This window comes from Rhipicephalus microplus, chromosome X (genome assembly GCF_043290135.1).
Source record: "Rhipicephalus microplus isolate Deutch F79 chromosome X, USDA_Rmic, whole genome shotgun sequence".
Taxonomy (NCBI): domain Eukaryota; kingdom Metazoa; phylum Arthropoda; class Arachnida; order Ixodida; family Ixodidae; genus Rhipicephalus; species Rhipicephalus microplus.
In genome coordinates this window covers 300,160,420-300,180,283 of record NC_134710.1, presented here as the reverse complement: position 1 = coordinate 300,180,283, position 19,864 = coordinate 300,160,420, and positions in this window count along the sequence as shown.

Here is a 19,864-nt window from a genome sequence, read left to right as displayed (position 1 = left end):
TCCATCCATCCATCCATCCATCCATCCATCCATCCATCCATCCATCCATCCATCCATCCATCCATCCAGCAAGCCTTAGCCATTCTGGACGCATACTTCGCGCCGCCTGAAGACGCTGCTCAAGAACCGGACGAGATTGCCGTCCAATTCATCCGAGCGCTGCGTCGGTTGGCTAACTACAGATATTTCAAAACAACAGCAGATAAGATGATCCAGGACCAGATTCTACACGGCCTGCATGACTCCAACCTTGTGGTATCTCGCTGTGAAGAGCGCCATGCCCTTGGCGTGAACGGACTCGGCAGACGCGGTCGGAACGAACCAAAACGACACACATTTATCTAACTATCTTTAGAACTACGATAACATCAGCTGAGTTATTATACATCAATTGTGGGGAAACGCTATAACATCTTTGCACAAAATTACACAACACTCAACATAAAAAATACAAGAACACACACAAGGTGGCTTCGCGAACGCCTGACTCACCACAAGGGCCCCTGGCAGATGGCCGGCGGTGCCGTGCACCGGAGACCCACGCGAGAGACAGCCGTTCGCGTCAACCGCCACCCGTCAAAGACATCTTCTTTCTCGCGCGCCGCCACCCAGGCTTCCCACCAGGCATCATCGCTGGTGCTAGCGCTTTAACCATGATGATGGTGGTGGTAATATCAAACGCTCGCGAGCACCGCTCCACCTACCATTCTGCAGTTGTGACCCCTAAATGCGGCCTATGTGCGACACACGTGCGCCACACGGCGCAAACAACTTTGGGCCGCGAACCTCGAGAACCTGTTTCAGTTATAAATTCACATGGAGGACGCTTTCACTGTCGAGACAGTGCTGGAACATACCACAGAAGAGGAGCGTGGCGACCACGTGTTGCAGCAGCTGGCTGCTGTGCAGGTCGACTCGGTTACGCGACGTGAGCATGAAGGCCGCGGTGTTCGCACCACTCCTCGACCTATACAACCTCAACGTTATGCTTCAAACCCTGCTTTGCCGTCGGCCCCTCCGACTTCTGCGAAAAGTATGCCAATTCTATTGGACCATTATTCCACTTTCCGTACTGCGATGATCCCTACCGAGATGGAGTGCTGCAGTGCAGCAGTGCAGTTCTGCACCTGTTAGCGTCTCAGCTGGCCGTGCTCCTGATGAGCCTGGTCCTGCCGTGTTGCCCGCAGTTGAGTGTATCATGATTCTACCTGCTTCGAATTGGAGTACTGTTGAGAGAATGGCTGTTCCGGTCTCATCTGTTGCTGCCAATTCTGCTCCTGCTTACAGTCAGCTGTCGATACTTCAGATGAATCTGCTACTCCCGTTCTGCCTGTTCCCACTTACGCTCAGGCTGCGCTTGCTCCGACCAGTGATGGCTTCCAGGACACTGTTGCGGCTCCACGTCCACTGGAGGTGCATTCGCCGAGCGTGCCAGCTGAGGATCAGAGGCATTTTTTGTTCTGCGTCCTGCAGAGGTGCTTCGGCTGGTCGCGTCTGCGCCCACCATGCCATTTCCTGGTCTCTGTACGGTTCCTGCATTGGTGGTACAAAGTCATTCGTTATTTGAGCCTCATCATGGCATGCTTGTTCCGGCCCCTACTTTGCCGAAGGCGTACTTAAAGGAAAGTTCATGGACCTACTCTCTCGCTCACCCAGACTGCTGTGGGTGGCAACAGTTCAGACACCTGCCGTGGAAATGCACCAGTACGCGCGTCGGCGCCGTACCCTCAAATATTACAATAACTGTGCGGACATCCTTTCTCGGGGGAGAGGATGATGTGGTGGGGCATTTGGTAGTGTGCCTTGCTGTTGTATTGTTGGTGTGCATTCTATTCATTTTTTATTCTTTATAATTCGTTGTGCTCCGTAAATTGTATTACAATATGAACTGTTTTACCTGTGGAGTGTCAATTTTTATTAAAAAGAAGATGGGGAGCACGTGGCCTGCATGCTCTGGCGGCTGCTCGCAGCGCGTTCGAGTGGAAGCGAGAGCAACCACAGTCTCTTTTCTCGTCATCCCGGGGTGCGCAAAACAACCATTCGTTGCTTATAAAAAACCAGTGACAAGATTGCCATCCACTCCCCCTTCAAAGCTATTACGCGAGAGCCGGTAATTCCCTGAAAATGGAGGGCCTGCAATCTTGCCGTTCCTGCCTTTTCTTCACAGTTGGGAGCATCAGTCGCTATCGCAATGAATGTTTCTAGATTCGCTAAATGATCTTCCAAAATGCTATTTAGATAAAGACATGATAAATGTTTAGTATTTTTGAGTTATATATAATCAAATTCAATCCTAATTGCATCTACAGTGTTGAGTACAAGTACTTCCCAAAGGTTATCTCGTAAGAGGTCCCAAAGTTTCTGTGTAAAAAGAACTTGAGGGCACCGTAATTTATAGCATTGGTGGTTGAAAAATGAGGCCTACTGGTTAATGAACACCTAGTGTGACCAGAGGTGATGCAAATAATTTTAGAAATGTTCGTATTGTTAGAATACGTAATTTTCTTATAAGAGAAGGAAGGCGGGAATCTTCATATAGGATATTGTTTGCTACATATTTAGGTAGCTCCAAACATAACCATACCGATTCGCGTTACGCTTATGCTTAAACAGCCCACAACGGAATTCTAATATAGGTAGAATGTGCTTGCAGTAAATCAAAACGAGCATGGTTCTACGTAAAGAGGCATGATAATTACTGAGCCTTTGCAGCATCGCTACGACTAGAGCGCCTCGATGACCGCTCCTCCTACGACACGTGCTCCCGTAGCAGCCATGTTTTCTATGTGGCGACTCCAGTTGAGTGTTTCAGTCGGTGTAGGTTACTACTAAATACTTGCCCCGCCGTAGTGGTCTAGTGGCTAAGGTACTCGGCTGCTGACCCGCAGGTCACGGGTTCGAATCTTCGAATCTCGAATGCGACAGCTGCATTTTCGATGGAGGCGGAAATGTCGTAGGCCCGTGTGCTCAGATTTGGGTGCACGTTAAAGAACCCCAGGTGGTCGAAATTTCCGGAGCCCTTCACTATGGCGTCTCTCATTATCATATGGTGGTTTTGGGACGTTAAACTCCACATATCAATCAATACTTCTAAATACCTAATTCACTTGACTTGTAGTACGACATCTTGCTGGTGCACTAGTGACATTTGCACTGCGTCATTTTGAACGAAAACTACGATTGCATTTTTGTTAAAATTGATTGATATGTTCTGTCCTCTAGCAACGTTTTCAGACAAATCATGTATGTCTTCAGAATTAGGTTAAGTGTGTGAATGTCCTACGACGCAGCGAAAAATGCGATGTCATCGGCATACACATAGACCTGTACATCTTTCTTTATGGGAATGGTACACAGTAGTACATTAAATAATTAGGGTGCTAGTACTGACCCATTCGGTAGACCACTCGTTTGCCTATATTTCGAAGAATTGACACCAGACTGCGAGCAGTAAAATTCTCTATCACTTAAGAAACCATGGATCCAGGCCACCATGTTTCGAGGCAGTCCTAAATTATGAAGCGAATTCAACAGTTTCACAACCTCCACGCTATCATAACCTTTCGTGATATCTAATGTTCCCAAAGCGGAATATTGTTTCTGATATCAAGAGGGCTGAATTCTACTTTCGAGATCAACGTGCACACACAAAAAAAAGCAACCACGTCCGATTTATTTTGACATGGCTTCAGTGTCACTTTTTTCAACATCTACTGATCTGCCCGCATACATAAAATTCCTTCGTTGGGTTTTATTATAGATTGAATGTAAGTGCTGTGGGGCTGATATTATATAATATAAACCAAGAGCCTTGCTCCTTTAATATTAGAATCACTTTTTCCTTTTTCCAGTCACGTAGAATCCGAGAACTTTCAATTAAGCGATTAACGATTTGGAGTAGGCCAAGTGGGTAAACTTTATGTACTGATTTTATCACTGACGTCGTGATGCCATCGGAACTAAGAGCAGAATTGGGTAGTCTTCTTACTAAATTTGCTAGTCATGCAGCTGTGACCTCTTTGAAATCCTCACCCCTATGGAGGGACTGGGCTCGGTATAAGAGAACAATCGTGAAGTGACTTTTCAAGCCCTGAGCGATATCTTTAAGAAAGGCCTTCAGTTCACCTGGTGATGATACTAGGGATTCTACGTTTTTTAGTCTTGGAGCCAATTTCTTGTTTCTCGGAAAGTTCTTGTTTCTCAGAAAGTTCAATAGTGCTTTTCTAATGATGGGCTTTGAAAGGAAATCATATCTTCGTTGTCAAATTTGTCCTTCACATTAGCAACAGTTCTTTTAAAAATAGAGGCCACATACTTATAATCGCTTCAGTTGCTTGGACACTGGTTTAAAATTAAGTTTTACGTGCAGCTTTTCTTAGTCGACAAGCCCGTGAACAGTCTGCATTCCACCACAGGTTGTAGAAGGTTTAAAGCTTTCAATAGTGAATTAAAAATTATTCTACGAGTATTTTGAAACGTCGCCTGATCTGATGGCGTCTGGTTCTCTATCATACGTTTGGTTAGATAAAGCGCCACGTACTAATTTCTCAAATGTACTGAAGTTTACATGCGTAACCGATGATATAATCCTGGAGGTTACTGGACATACCACCTCGAACAATATAGCCATATGGTCGCTACTTGTGCCCGAGTTAATCGCGGACCATGTTGAGATGAACAGCTTAGCGTTAAATCTTTTTTGTTTGCTTGTTTGTTTGTTTGTTCGTTTGTAGCCTCTAATCTATGGCTCATACCCACTCTGGGGGATCGGCCGAAAGAACATATATGGACGATAAGTGCACTATTGCTTACAAAAAAAAACGAAAAGAAGTTGTAGAATGAAGACACTATAATAAAAAAAGAAAACAAAGATTCAGAGAGTGAGAAAAAATTTAACAAAATAATAGACACTAATAACTATACTTTGATTTAGGGAGCCGACTAGACAGCTGGTTTTGCCAAACCAGATTAATTTGCTGTGTCGTGGGTTTATCCACACTTCGAAAATTACTTCTCGACCCGCTATTTTTTGAGTATTTGTTAACCTTGGCTTATTTGTTTTAAAACCTTTAGAGTCTTGAATAAAATTACACACCGCATCGAATGCATCTCTATGGCAATTTCTCAAAACAGAGGCACCGAAATTTATAACAATCTCTGTGGTTAAATTTAAACCTAGCTTCGCAATTAGAATAGCTAGAAGTCTTTTTCTAATTACTGCATAGTTCTAACATGAGCCAAAATACTGTTCAGTAATTTCTGATTCTTGACAGAACGGACAAAGGGGGAAAAGTGTCAGACCAGCTCTGTGTAAATAAAAATTTAATGGGGGAATACGGCACCAGACTCTGGAGATGATAAATTTAAGTTTTTTTTTGACAAAATCAACTGGGCTTTCCATAGAAGTTCGAGGTGCTGATAATCCGTCCATTTCGTGATATTTTCCCAACTATCTGTAAAAGTAGCGAATTTCCTATATCTAGCCCAAGACAAGTATTCTAACTTGAGAAGCACCGAAATTACTGGTCCATCAAGTGGTTCTTGCACCAAGGCATCTGCCAATTCATTTAATTGTAATCCACAGTGGCCTTGGACCCACACTAGTTTCAGGAGTTTTAAACGTGGCGGGGCTAATGTGTGGAAAGCGTCTAGGGCACGAGATTGTTCTGATATTGTCAGAGCTGCACACACCGAAAGTGAGTCTGTTACGATGATTGCGCTGATTTTGGTTGTGAAAATGTTTTGAAGAGCTAAAAGAATAGCTACTAACTCGGCTTCAATTATAGGGGTGAAGTCTGGAAGCCTCACTGAAAAACACCAGCCGAGGAAATCAGACGCAATTCCTTCGTCTGCCTTTTACATTGTTGACAGAAGTATACATCTGTAGCTATCACATTCTTTGTTTCTGCATGCACCAAGAAATCGTTCAATGTAGTGGTCAAAAATCTAAGAAATTGCTACTTGGCTTGTCGGGGAAAGATTTCATCGTACTCAATCCTAATGTTGAGGCTTGAGGAATTAGTTTTAATTACCGTACTAATGTATACATTTATGCAATCCAGTTTCTTCCTAACAAACATTATCTGAGGTGTATGAATTCGAGGCCAATGTGCAAGAAAAAAAGAGTCAGGGTCGCTGATGAATGCGTACTGTGATCTTCACGCCGGTAAACTGTAGAGCTTTAAGAAGGTTTGAACCGTTAGGATGCGGAATCAGCAGAGGCGTGATGGCAATCGTGCTTCCTGATACAATACATTATTCGCCACGAACCTGGGAAGCCCCTGGCATATTCGCAAGGCTTCTCGCTCTAACATTACTAGCTGTTTAATTTTATAACCAGTGGCACCCGAGAATAATGCGCACCCGAATTCCAATATTGGTCGTACATACATTTTATATATTATTAACATCGTGTCTCTGCGCGGCCCGTATTTTCTGTTGCTTAGCCTCCGTAATAAACCTGAAGTCCGTTGTGCCTTTGCTGTTATATATTCTATGTTTGGGCTCCAATTTAGCTTTTCATTATAAATAATTCCTAAGTACTTGACTGAATCTACTTGTGGAATAGGTTTCCGATTATATAATAAAGAAATTGAAACTGAATGTGCTATCGGAAACACCAAGAACGCACTTTTACTGAAGTTTAATGAAAATGTAATGCATTGCAACCTAATTTCTAGAGTATAATTACATCTTTGCAATTTTTGGTGTAGTGAGTATATGTCGCTCTCTGCAGCGAAGAATGCGATATCATCTGCATAAATGTAGACACTGACATCCTGAACAATTGAAATACAGCTCATCAGTATGTTCAATATAGCTAGAGATAGCCCGGAACATTGGGGAACACCCCGTTTCTATTTCAATTTATGCGAATAACATCCCTCCTTCACGCAGTAATACTACATCTATTTTAAGAATTCTTCTATCTATTGAATAATATAATAAGGAAACTTAAGGTTCTGCAAGGTATTCAGTAGACTACAGTGCTCGACACTGTCATACGCTTTAGCTATGTGGAGAGTTACTAATGTGGCGTATTGTTTCCTTTTCGAGCAAGCTGTATTCGACTCTTTAAATCCGCATGGGCGCACCAAATTGAGCATTCACTGCAAAAACCGATTTGGTTTGGCTTTATTATTATTTATTCGTTATACTGAAGTTTATTCGGCTATTTAGAACCCTTTCTATGAGTTTCACTATGTTAGAAGTTTGCCAGATGGGTCTGATAATTTCTATGTTAAAACCTAATCCTTGTTTTTTTATTAATGGGATTACCTTAGCTATTTTCCAGTCGTACGGTATCCAGGCGTTCTTTAAAGAGTGGTTTCTAAGAATGAGGACGTCACCTGGAGATAGCTTGAATAAAATTTTAATCATAGGAACTGTGATTCCTTCTGGACCAGGAGCTGACAAGGGTAGATCTCGAATTACTTTTGATTCTTCAGACAGCGTTACGTTTTCGAAGTAAACGCTTATGCTAGACTTTTGCAGTCGAAAGCCATAGTCGAAGAAAATCTACTTTCTAGACCTCTGCCAATTGACTCTAAAGAGTTCTTCGTTTCTTATAATGATTGTTTTTTTATAATCAGTATTTACTGTAGACGGCAGGATTTTGCAGGATCGCATATATCCAAATAAAGGTTTCTTATTTTGAGGTTTCGAGAGAAAATCGAAATGTCTTTTATCATATCCTTCTTTAACTTGGGCCACCATGACTTTGAATACAGCGGGCAGAAATTTATAATCTGACCACTTCTTAGGGGACTGATTATGTATTAGCTTCTTCTAAGCAGTCTGTCGTCGTCTGTGATCTCGTGAACAGTCGAAATTCTACCAGGGGCTACAGCGTACTCTCTCTGTCGATTGACCAGCGAACTCAGCGTTTTTGTATGCCCTTTTAATTACTGCGCCTACTTTCATAGCTTTAGTGTCATCACCATCGTGAGAGGGAGAGTCTAAAGCAGCTTTTAGGTCTTGTTGAAGCATTGGATAATTTATATAGATCCGGGCATGGAAGCATGATGGTTTAACAGGCCAAGAGATCTCGAAGATTATAGGAAAGTGGTCAATGTTGGAGGCGCAATCAAGCGCTGTCCACGATGTACTAGCAACAGCCAAGCTTACGAAGCCTCAATCTAAAGCGCAGCGTGAATGACCTCGAATAAATGGTTGTCTACCGACCAGTCCCACAACTGTTGTCCACATTGATCCGTTCTAAAACCGCAGCATGTATGGTGAAAATTGTTGTGGCCAACTAAATTTTTTTTATTTAAAGCCTGAATTAGCAGCCATAGCTCGTGTCTTGAACGCCAACAGGAAAATAGACGTTTATTAGAGAAAAAGCACCAATCCTGGCAAAGTAATATCTAACGCGAACATTTTGCATTGAGAAGACGCCCATTTGTGTGAGAGTTTAACGCTTACACAAATTTTATTGTTTATAAAGAACGCTAAACCTCCGCCTTTGGATGGGCGTTCTAGACGAAAGTTGGTAGGCGAAACAAGTAATGTGTGGAGAGCCAAGTTTCTTGTAATGAAATAATAGCCGGATCGAATTTAGAAGACAATTTTTAAAAGGTTGTCCTTCAAGTATTTTTTTGGTTTTCACATGGTTCGGAGAACCAGGTTTATTTTTTTTTCATACAGGGGATCTAGAACGTTTTAGGCATTTGAGATTCATGTCCATATCTTGTGTATCATGAGAAGCTTCCTGTGCATCCTCGCTTTGCCTCTCAACATCTTCTCCAGAGGTCTCTGCAGACTGTTCATCCGACGGAGTTATCTCAGATACTGCCTCACTTGTCGGGTGTGCAGACTCAGCATTTTCTGCAGCCGCACTTATATCTATCTGCGCTCCATAGACTTGTGGGATTTGGTTATTTATAACATGCGATAGCGACTCGCACAGGTTGGTAGCAAGGCGTTGCATAGCCTTATCCACAGCCTTCGCGATCATGTCCACAATTGATAGGGGAAATGATGTTTTCATCGCTATGTTATGGCGGGCAGCTGCTCCTGCGTACCTTTAAATTCTGGCCTGAATTTCAGCAATGGCATCCTTTCTGGAGCATCGTCTTCCGTCTACAATTTCAACAATTCGGATTTCACTTGCCTTGGCTGAGAAATTTGGGTTATCAGCACAGTGTGATTCATGGCAAACACAGCACTTTTTTTCATTACTTTTACAGTTTTTGAAGTTGCGCAACAAATTCTGCACCTAGGTACTGACCTGCATTCGTTCACTCTGTGCCCATAACGCCAACACTTAATACACTGTAGGGGACGAGGTGATAGCGTCTCCACTCTGTATATTAAAGGCCACAGTTTGATTTCGGTTGGGCAACTTGACCGGGCAGATGTAGCAATCACGAACTCCGTTGAGACCTTGTTCTTGTCCACAACTCGACTACATCTATAGACCGTTATCACACCTGCTTCTGAAAACATATAAAATATGTCAGTTGGAGTCAAGTTTACATCGAGCCCCCGAACCAGGCCTATGACACAAGCTAGGTGAGGTGGAATGAATGCGCTCACCGGGTTGGTAGCGAATATCGAGCATTATAGTGGGTCTATAACACAGAGCTGGTCAGACGAGAAGCAGAGAATGCCACCCTTGCCGAACTTTCTGACCTCTGTGATGCTTTGGTAGTGAGTTGTAGCGGCTCTCAGCTCCGTCTGTATCGTTTTCGGATTCTTCAACTTTAGGACACCATCGTTGCTTGGGACTAATGCCACAGGCACGGATGAGATGCCATTGCGTAGAAACAAGTCGACTGGTAATTCCTGCGGAGAAAAAGAAGCACATTAGAGGAAAACCCCTGGTTGAGGTGAGGAAAACGGCATCTGTCTGGTCTTACTATATAAAAACACACTAGCTAATCAAATAGCCCACTATAGAAACGGCTAGAAAAAATATTAAAAAAACTAATCAAAACTATAAATCCTTGGCCAAAACTAAGAGCAGGCAAACATCAGTGCTCCTGTCTCTTCTAAACCACCTTCTAGCTCTCTCCACTTCTTCGTCTTCTTCCTATTCTGGCACGTACATCACGTAACAATATTTTTCTTTTGAAATCATAAAACGCAATAGAAATTCAAATCTTTGATAATGCTCCAAGAAAGCCATGGTCATTCTATGCAAGTTAAGCATCTTCTTGTGAAATACGAAGGGCTTTCCGCAGGTCATATTTTTCAGAGGGTCCATTCTTCCGCAAGAGATTTCGTGGCTGCGTCATGATGCTTACGGCATCTTTCTCACTGAGCTTCGGCTTTGGGGTGTCGTGGTCTAAGACGTTATCGGCTATAAAATTATTTTCACCTTCAGCATATTTCGACAGGCTCAAATAATCTTTATGTGCGCCCGGTCACTTGCACCTATTGTTCAGCTTCATCCGCGTAGTAGTGACAATTTTATTTTTTAAAGGGCACGGGCAATCATGTCATCTCTAGTGTTTCCGATATTGGTAGATGGTCGCTGATTATGATGAGCTTCTTGATGCATCCTGAAATGGACAAGAAGTTTTCGCAGGTTGGTTTCTATGTTAGAGGACGTGTTGCCTGAGCTCTACTGGCCGATTTAAAGCCGAAATATTGCATCGGATTTTGTTTCGTCCTGCTGCGCTTTGGAACAATATCGGTGTACATAGCCTGATAGTTCTAACGAACTAGGTGAATTTCCGGAAGTGCTGACTCAGGCAGTGAGCTTCCGATCGTAGACGAAGCGAAAATACTGTGAGCGTGCTTGCAGTTCGAGAAGAAGAAGAAGATGATGATGATGATGATGTTGATGATGATGGCCTATGTATGGCTCATATCTACTCCGGCGGATTGGTCAAAAAAGAAAAAAATAGAAGGATTGACATAATAATTGTATATCTAATGCTATGAAACTGGCTAAAAAATTTACTGATTTAGAGATTAGAGAATGTACAATTTTTGTTTTCTTTAGATTGTGGTTCTTTCTTACAATGTGGCCATACTAGCGTCGACAAAAGTACAGGATATTTCAAGAGTTAAAACTCGATTTCACGAAGACATGAAAAATCTCGTATTATTTCATTAAATAAGTTCATGAAAACGAGAATAAGATTATTCTGGTCCTTCAAGGTCTGAAATTGTAACGTAGCGTTATCCAAAAGTTTTCGCGGCATTTTGTTTGCCTCTAATAAACCCTTGCATGCGTGAAAGGTCCATGGGGGCAGCTCGAGCATGAATTCTTTGAATGTACGGGTAATACAGGCAAGGTGGATGGTCACGTGAAGTTATCACAAGCTGCTGGCATTAACTAGCAAGGTTAATGGACGTCGTTAATGCGAGAACAGGCCGAGCAATAAAGTTCCAAGGAGAAGAACAGTGACATCGGACGCATGAGCCATTGAATGACGAAAGCAACCCCAGTGTTTTTGTGGGAGTATTTGCAAGGACAACAAACCAACAATGTATTACGTGGTGACGCTGACGAAAGCTGAGATGGCTTCTCTAAAATGAAACTGTTTGTTTGGCCGAACTTGTGGCCGGTAATCGGAAAGTCAGATTGTATATAGCGATACACACTGGGACCATTGGCACTGAGAGGGCCGAACAGAGCGTCTGCCATCGATCAACTCACAAGCACTCATGTGCTTTGGCATTTGTACATCTGCCGTCGAATACTTCAGCGTTAACGCTAGCAGCCACGTATGTTGCACAACATAATGTAATATTTGCATTGTGCACGTAATTGCATTGGAACGTTCTAAGATTATCTCGGTGGTTTTTAGTTCATTGGAACGGTTTGCGAAAGGCAGTACTCAGACGTGTAATGTAGCAATCACGAAACTTGGTGAACGAGTGGGGAGATTGCCCAGCACCATTTGATACGTAAAAGCGCGACTGCTGCGTGCAGGGTCATTAGCGTAAAGTAAGGGTTGTGACTAAAGTCGATGGATGTTATGAGGGATAGAGTTGCAATGAACGTCCAAAGGCAAGCCCTCTGTCGGGAAATTGGAAAAGAATCGGAAGGTTATAGCTAATTGATTTGCAGGAATTCTTCGTCAAAATAAGTAAGCCTTCGTCAATCAATGTAAGTTAATGACAAAATTGAAGCCTATGGGTACCTGTCGGAGAATCAAAATTTCTGAATTAGATGAACAAATTTGTGATGTCTGCTTAAAAAATATAAAAACCGAGTTTTGACTGTGTTTGCTTTGTTATAGCTTTCTTCTCAGACATGCGAAAAAAGACCATGCAATAAAAGCCTTAGTGCCTTGATGGGTCGCATGTAATATTTATCATCACATCTTTTCGCTGTTCTTTCCCATCTACTTCAAGTATATGGACGTTCACGTTAGACTAATTTTCGATTATTCGCCTTGACGTGCTTAAATGGTTATCCTGCACAGACACCGGCTTTTAATAAAAGGGCGATGAACCACTCGTAGGGCTTTGCAGCCAGTGGATGTTTTAACTCTTGTTTCCTTCCTCGCTTTTTTGTAACAAGGACGTGGCGTTTCGTACTTCAAATTCCGGTCATGTCTCAGTTTTTGAGATCATTACTTTCTCTCATATGTCACCACTCTCCTCTTAACACACGCTATATCGAAAAACTTTGCGGATATGTGGACAGTCCACTTGCATTTGCGCTAAAGTATAATACCTAAGTATATGACTTGCTGGGACCCGAACTACATCATATGAAACGTTTATTACGCTTTCATAAATGAGGACAGTCGGTACTGCAACTACCGCTGACGTTATGGTCATTTTCCTAAGTATAGTGTGAACCTCTGGCAGTGTTGTGCGGTAGAATACTTGACTACGGTGCAGAATGCTCGAGTTCCTGATAAAATTATGATTTTTATTACTCGCACCCATCGGGATATATACCCCCATCCCCCGGCCAAAAACACCGACGCTGACACTGTATTTTCATCGACACAGGCTCCGCACACAGTCGCGTTAAAATTAACAGTGCCTATTTTTCACCATTTCTCTGTTGACAATGACAATGACGCATATGCGCATTCCTTGGTCTGTCGTTATCGGGTATGTGTCATACATGTTTGCGGGAAGAGGATAATAACGATTATCCTTACAATACTTGCGCAACCCCATAAAATGTATCAGACTCCCGACCGGGTGGCAGGATCGACATGAAGTTGAAGGTTTGCTGTGAGTGGTTTCATGCCGAACGAGATAGGCATGTCATCTTTTTCACCCTCAAGATAAGTCAGTCTGGTTCGTCAAACTCTCATACCTTTCAATGCCGATTCTGGTAAATAGCAAGGGAAGGACATGACCAGGAGAGCAAGAAAACTTAAGCAGCTACATATATGAGCTATTAAACTGCCTTTGGTTTGCTGACAATGTGCTTTTCATTTGCTTTTTGATAAGCTGCAACCAAATAGTCATCAGCAGAAGGTTTTAAATGCTCAGCGTTTCTTAGCGAATGTCGGCGACTTCAAGAGTATCTATCTATCTATCTATCTATCTATCTATCTATCTATATATCTATCTATCTATCTATCTATCTATCTATCTATCTATCTATCTATCTATCTATCTATCTATCTATCTATATATCTAGCCGCTTAGGTTGGGTGCTCTCGTGGTCACACCCTTACTTTGGCATGGACCAAAATTAGCACGGGAGGGCAAGATGACTTGACGAATATGACGCGCTGGTCGACACATGAATAATGTCACAATCTCGTCACGTACGTCGTCAAACACTTGCCGCCAGACAGTGGCCACAGCTTAAGGACACTTAGTAGCTACCCGGGAATGACGAGAACAAACAAGGGCCCTTTTAACGCGCGACCGTTACGAAATCCCCGCCGCGGTGGTCTAGTGGCTAAAGTACTCAGCTGCTGACCTGGAGGTCGCGGGATCAAATTCCGGCCGCAGCCGCTGCATTTTTGATGGAGGCGAAAATGCTGTAGGCCCGTGTGCTCAGATTTGGGTCCAGGTTAAAGAACCCCAGGATGTGGAAATTTCCGCAGCCCTCCACTATGGCGTCTCTCTTAATCACAAGGTGGTTTTCGGACGTTAAACCCCACATATCAATCATATCTATCAGCGTTAAGAAATACCCGACATCGGTAGCGTCGACCCGTCGAATATAAAAGATAAATGTCAGCGTCCCAGCTTGAATCAAACCTAAGCATTCAACGTGGCAATAAATCATTTTACCACAGAGCTACGCCAGGTCTCAGAACTACTTTTAAATGACGCTAATCTTCGTGAAACGTCTTTAGTGGTTCCAGTGATGCCTACTCAATTTTACAATTATTTATTATATGACGGCTGTATCCTTTAATACAGCCGGCACGTCGGGTTAACGGTTAGTTGCCATGCGCTGGAGTTGATTTATGCAGCAGTGTCCATAACCAGCATCCTTGCGAGCATCAGCGCTGCATATCAGCTTCAGGTGTTGCTGATGCACATGTTCCGGTTGGCATCATCGCGCAAGTGCACACAACTGGTTATATAAATATCAACTCTTCAACATATGTCTGGGTGTACAACATCTGTACATATAATTAGCGTCACCTCATGACACGTCGCTCAATAAAAAAATTCTAACATGGTCACTTTTCCTCTGCATGCTTCGCATACTATCGATTCCCAGGTATACGTGGGATCTGCCGAATTTTTCGCTGTGCAGCTTTTTAAACTTACACTGTCTGTTTAAAATTTTCATGGGAAGCACTTCGGGCCGGTATAGCTCACATGCTATCCTGAATGGAGGGCTCTATATAGAGTCCAGAATTTCCAGCGAGAAAAGGCTTGCTGCCCTAATAACTTCTATTCCTATATTAGGAACTTTTTTCCACCTCTGATGGTGCAAATTCTGACACTAACGGTATTCGTGAGTGCAACTCGTGCTTCAGTTACTAGCGACGAAATCAGTGCCTATACGAAAACATCCAGTGAACTCTCGAGAAATAAGCCGTATGTATTCTATATCTTTTTTCGCACTAGCGACGATACGCATAAGCAATTAAGCGCTTATCCTGATTGCCTGAACAGGCAGATCTTACTTACGCGGGAGTCGGTAATGGTCGCGTAGCTAGAGTAAGGTATGGCTCCCCTATTTAACAGTTCACTGATTTACAACCATCACATTTTGGCATACCAGTAAGTAAAACAGAAAATGCACACGGATGTAACGTAAAAAAAAGATAGCTGTATTTACTTTCGGAGAAATAAAAATAACAGAGTTCAAGTGAAATGCGACAAAAAAAACTTGCAGTGCGACGAACTGCTGCTTAGAATTTTCCACTCCCGCAGTATCCAGCTTCGACCTTCACATGTCCTTGGTTTCTCGAGATTCCATGTGAGTTATCACCAATTCTACTATGGCGTTGAAGGTCTTATGAGAGAAGCCTCCTAGCGAGTGGCGCAAGCGGTCCATGTGGCTGCGGATGTCTCGTTCGCTGTATTCAGGCTTCCTTGTTTTCACCATCCGCACCAGTCTCGACAGCTTATCTTCAGGCTTGCTTTGTGCAGCTGGTGCGCTTTTGCTGAACTGTCTTGACTCGACGTCCCGGCGTGCAGCGGGCAACTGCTTTTCATGCCCAGTTCTCCCATGGCACTCCGGCATTGGATTTTGCTGTGAGGACGTCCTGAAAATCTTGTCCCTCGAATGAATGCGCCTTGGGTTCGGGCTGATAGGAATCGAACGTTGTTTTTCCTCATCCTTCGGTCGAGATACGGGTGATTCCCGATGCGAAGGAAACAGTCGCCGGGGTGTTGACCAAATGAGCTGTGCCCGTGGCTTTGCTTCAGTCTTGTGTGGAAGCGAAAGCGGTGTTTGGCGCCGCGTTGGTGCTGGCCTAGGGCTCTGTTCGACAGGAAAAGTACGGATGTTCTCCTGAGTCTTTGGCCGAGAAGTTGATATTGACTGTCGATGTGGTTGGAGCTTTAGCGGACTTTTTTGATGAGTGGAAGTGGAAAATGGCCGCTCCTCAACTTTTGTTCGATGTGCGGTTGATCCACGATGCAACGGAGGCACTGGGATGATTGTTGATGCAATAGGAAGCGCACGTTGTTTTTTCTCTGCCTTGCGTCGAGATGCGGGCAAATCCTGATGGCAAGAGGACAATGGCTGGGTTGTTGACGTAATGGGTGGTCCCCGTGGCTTCTCTCCAGCCAAGAAGGGAAGTGGTGGTAGTCTTCGAGGCCGCTTAAGCGCTGGCTGCGGCCTTGGTATAATAGGAAACGGCCGAAACTGTTTCAGAGTGTTTTGTCGTGACTCTGGTGGTGATCGTGGACTTGCTCGGGGCTTTAGCAGAGTGTTTTGACCGATACGAATGGAACGTGGTCTTTCTTCAGCCTTGGATCGTGTTGATCGACGCCGTGGGTAGGCTGGCTGCGAAGTTGTTTGAGTTGGTGGGGCATGACTCTTCTCGCTTTTGGGCGGAAGTGGAGGATGTCTCCGACGTGGCGTGAGCATTGGTTGAAGCCTCGGACCATTAGAAAAGCCATCTTTCTTCTCGCACATTTTGCGATGACGTGGTGGTGATATGCCACGTATCAGGGACATAAACGATGGCAATTGGCGAACTGGAAGCACGAGTTGCTTCTGCTCAGCTTTAGGCTGATGTTGCGGTGACGGATTGGAAAATTGCCGTGGTTTTGGCTCTCTCGAACATGCCTGTGCTCCTGGCCCATGCGTGTCTCGGCTTTTCCGATTCTTCTTAGATGTGCTCACACTACTAACTTTTGCGGTCGTCCGTGGTGGCACTATATCCCGGGGCGGTGTGGTTCGTCCGACCGTGTGGATCTTATCATCAATCTGCTGTGGTTTACGGGCTGGACTTTCTGGAATTGCATTGGGCCTGTGCTTGAACTGCGTAATTTTTACATCGCGCTTTTGCAGACCAGATTTCAACTCGGTGATCAGAGCAGGCTGGCATCTTTGTGTCTCCACCTTGGCATCGCATGTTTGCTGCATGTCCTGCAGCGCCCGGGAATGGTGCAGACGCAGCGATGAAATCTGGCTTGAGGCATTCTTTCTTCGGCACGCCGCTGGTTCATTGTCTTCACCACCTCCGGCTGACACGCCTACACTGCTGTCCGATGAAAGTACAGTTTTTTCTTGACGCACGCAGTCATCAGCTAAACCGCCCTGAAGAATGCTGTCGTTAAGGAACTCTGCAAAAGTTTCAGCCAGACGGTCGTCTTCGTCATCGGCACAGTTGTAGTACACGAACGTGTACAAGTCTTCGTAGATGACTTCAAATAATGGGGAGCGGTTTAAAAAAGCTGTGATCGTGCCATCCATGTCAAGAATCATCTGAACTTCGGAAACACTAAGGGCTTCCCGCAGGTCATGCTCTTCAGATGGACCATTCTCCCGCAAAAAATCTCGTAGCTGTGTTATGATGTCTATCGCACCTTGCCTGGTGAGCTTCGGCTTTCGAGTGTCGTGATTGCAGGCTTCGTTGTCTCCTTCGGCTGACTGAGACGAGCTGATCTTCGATTTACCAGCACTAAGTCGCTCGCACTTGCTGCTTGACATTGTGCGTGACGTTGTGGTGTTCTTAGCTTTTGTATGGCTCTTCAAATCAAGTCCTTGATTTCCGTTCCGAGCCTTGGTAGATTGTCGCTTACCGTGCTGAGATTCCTGTTGCGTCCGGAAATAGACAAGAAGCTCTAGCAGGTCGGTTTCCATGTTGGAAGGCTTGTTGTCTGGGCCTCTGCTGGTCGATACAAAGCCGAAAGAGAGCTTCGGCTTTCGTTACGGCTTCCTCTTGCGCTTGGGAACAATAACGGCTGCCAAGACCTGAATGTGATGGGGTTCCGACGAACTAGGTGAGCTTCCTGGAGCGCTGGCTCTAGCAGATCGCTTCCGATCGTAGACGAAGCGAAGATACCACGAGCGTCACGAGCAGCTCGAAAACAGATTTGATTCCTTTGATAAATGGTTCATACCCACTTTAGTGTATTTGCAAAGAAAGCGTAGCGTGTTTTTTTTTTCATTTCTATGAGCGCTGCAACAAAATAGTGTTAATGAATGAACTAAGATACAAATAATCTAAGAACAAACATAGAGAGAGGGAGAGAGAGCAACGCAGAAGAATCAAGAAAGTGAAATTCCGAGATTTCGAGATGACCACACATCGGCATTTTCTACACCCAACCATTCAGAATGAATGTGTTAAAACACCCATCAATGTTGAACAACAGTATTTGCGAGAGTAGAGCTTTACAGTGTAATAGGTTTGTGTGCCTGAAAAATATCGCAAACCGAATCGATTATGTTCCTGAAGCAATGATCCAAAACAGAGACAACAAAGCTTAGCACAGTTTCAACCATCAGCCTAATACCTATCTCCAACAATGAAATAACTAGGAATATATTTAGAATTAAAGAGTATCGATCACGTGATGAGAAATAATGTTCAATGGTTTCTATTTATTCGCAGAATGCACAGAGGGGTGACACCAACTGACCAGCTCTGTGTAGATATAGAGTGTGTTCCAATACTCACTGTAGACGGCTAAATACACAGCTAAATAGACGGCGACTATTTAAGTCTCATTCTGAATCTCATGTAGCTGGCAACATAGGCCGCTCCGGGAAGACCGCATTGTAGAGAAATACGATACAGGCTACTTTGCTGTTTAAACAAGATGTCTTCTCAGTGAATCGCTCAAATATATCAAATCTCGCCAGAACGATCGTCTGCACACAAGAAGCCGCTTCACAAAGATGCTCAATGTGACTAACGTTTATGTTTTTTTACAACATGAAATAAGCCAGAAATTACAACTGTTACGTTTGTTCATTTTAGGTTTTTCTTCTCAACGCGAGCTGGCGCGTCGTCACGTAAAAGCCGTCTAAATGTGTTCTGTTTATCGGACAGCAAGGGCTCGATGCTGTATTCTTAGCAGTCTTCGTAGACAGTCTACGTACTGTATAAGAATTGAAACACTGCCATATGTTATGAGGGGGGACATGGCATCGAAATCTAGTAATAAAAACTTCGAGTTTTCTCGACTGGCTCCACTGAGGTCGCCATGGAGACTTGAGGTGGTTATATTGTTACGAGAAGGAGACTGAGTCGAAAGAACAGACGCAGACACCACAGACCCGTAGTAATATTACTTCCATGTACTTATTGTTTCTGTCATACCTGTGCGAATTGCCAATTTTCTATATCTGATCGCAGTTTTCTATTTTACTTCTGCAAGTACGGATATAATTGAGCTATCAAGCGTTGCTCGTGCTATCGAATCGGTCAGCTCATTAAATCGTAATCCGCAGGGACCTGGGACCCACAGTAACTTTAGGCGTTTCATCTGCGGTGGTACTAATGCTCAGAATGTCCTTAGATCTCGAGAGGTTGCAAAAGATGTAAGAGCTGCGCACACTGAAAGGGATCGGTCGTTATGATGCACTGTTTAATTTGACGAAACTTTTCGAAGTGCTAATATAACCACCATGAGCTCAGTCTCAAAAACTGTACTTAAAATTCGGGGGCCCTTAAGCTTCGATTTTAAGAGTTGAACGCGATAAAAAATACGGCCCCTAGTGCACCCTTCAATCGCTAGGTACATAATTATAATTATGTTTTGATACACACGCACACACACGCACTCAGTGCGTTGTACCAGTGCGCGCGCGCGAATGGCACATACAGGTTTATAATCTAAAGGAAGAATCGCATGGCATTGAAGATACACGCCACATGCTTGGCATCTCAGAGGCCATAAAGTCTGACAATGCCTCACAGATGGCAGCACAGTATCTATTGTTAGTTGTTTGCTTGATCCACTCCTCTGAAAAGGCATGATACGTTTGCCGCTAGATGGACATAGTTGTCTATTTTTAGAGCTCTTCGGAAGTTCCTGTGTCTTTTTAGCGGCGATG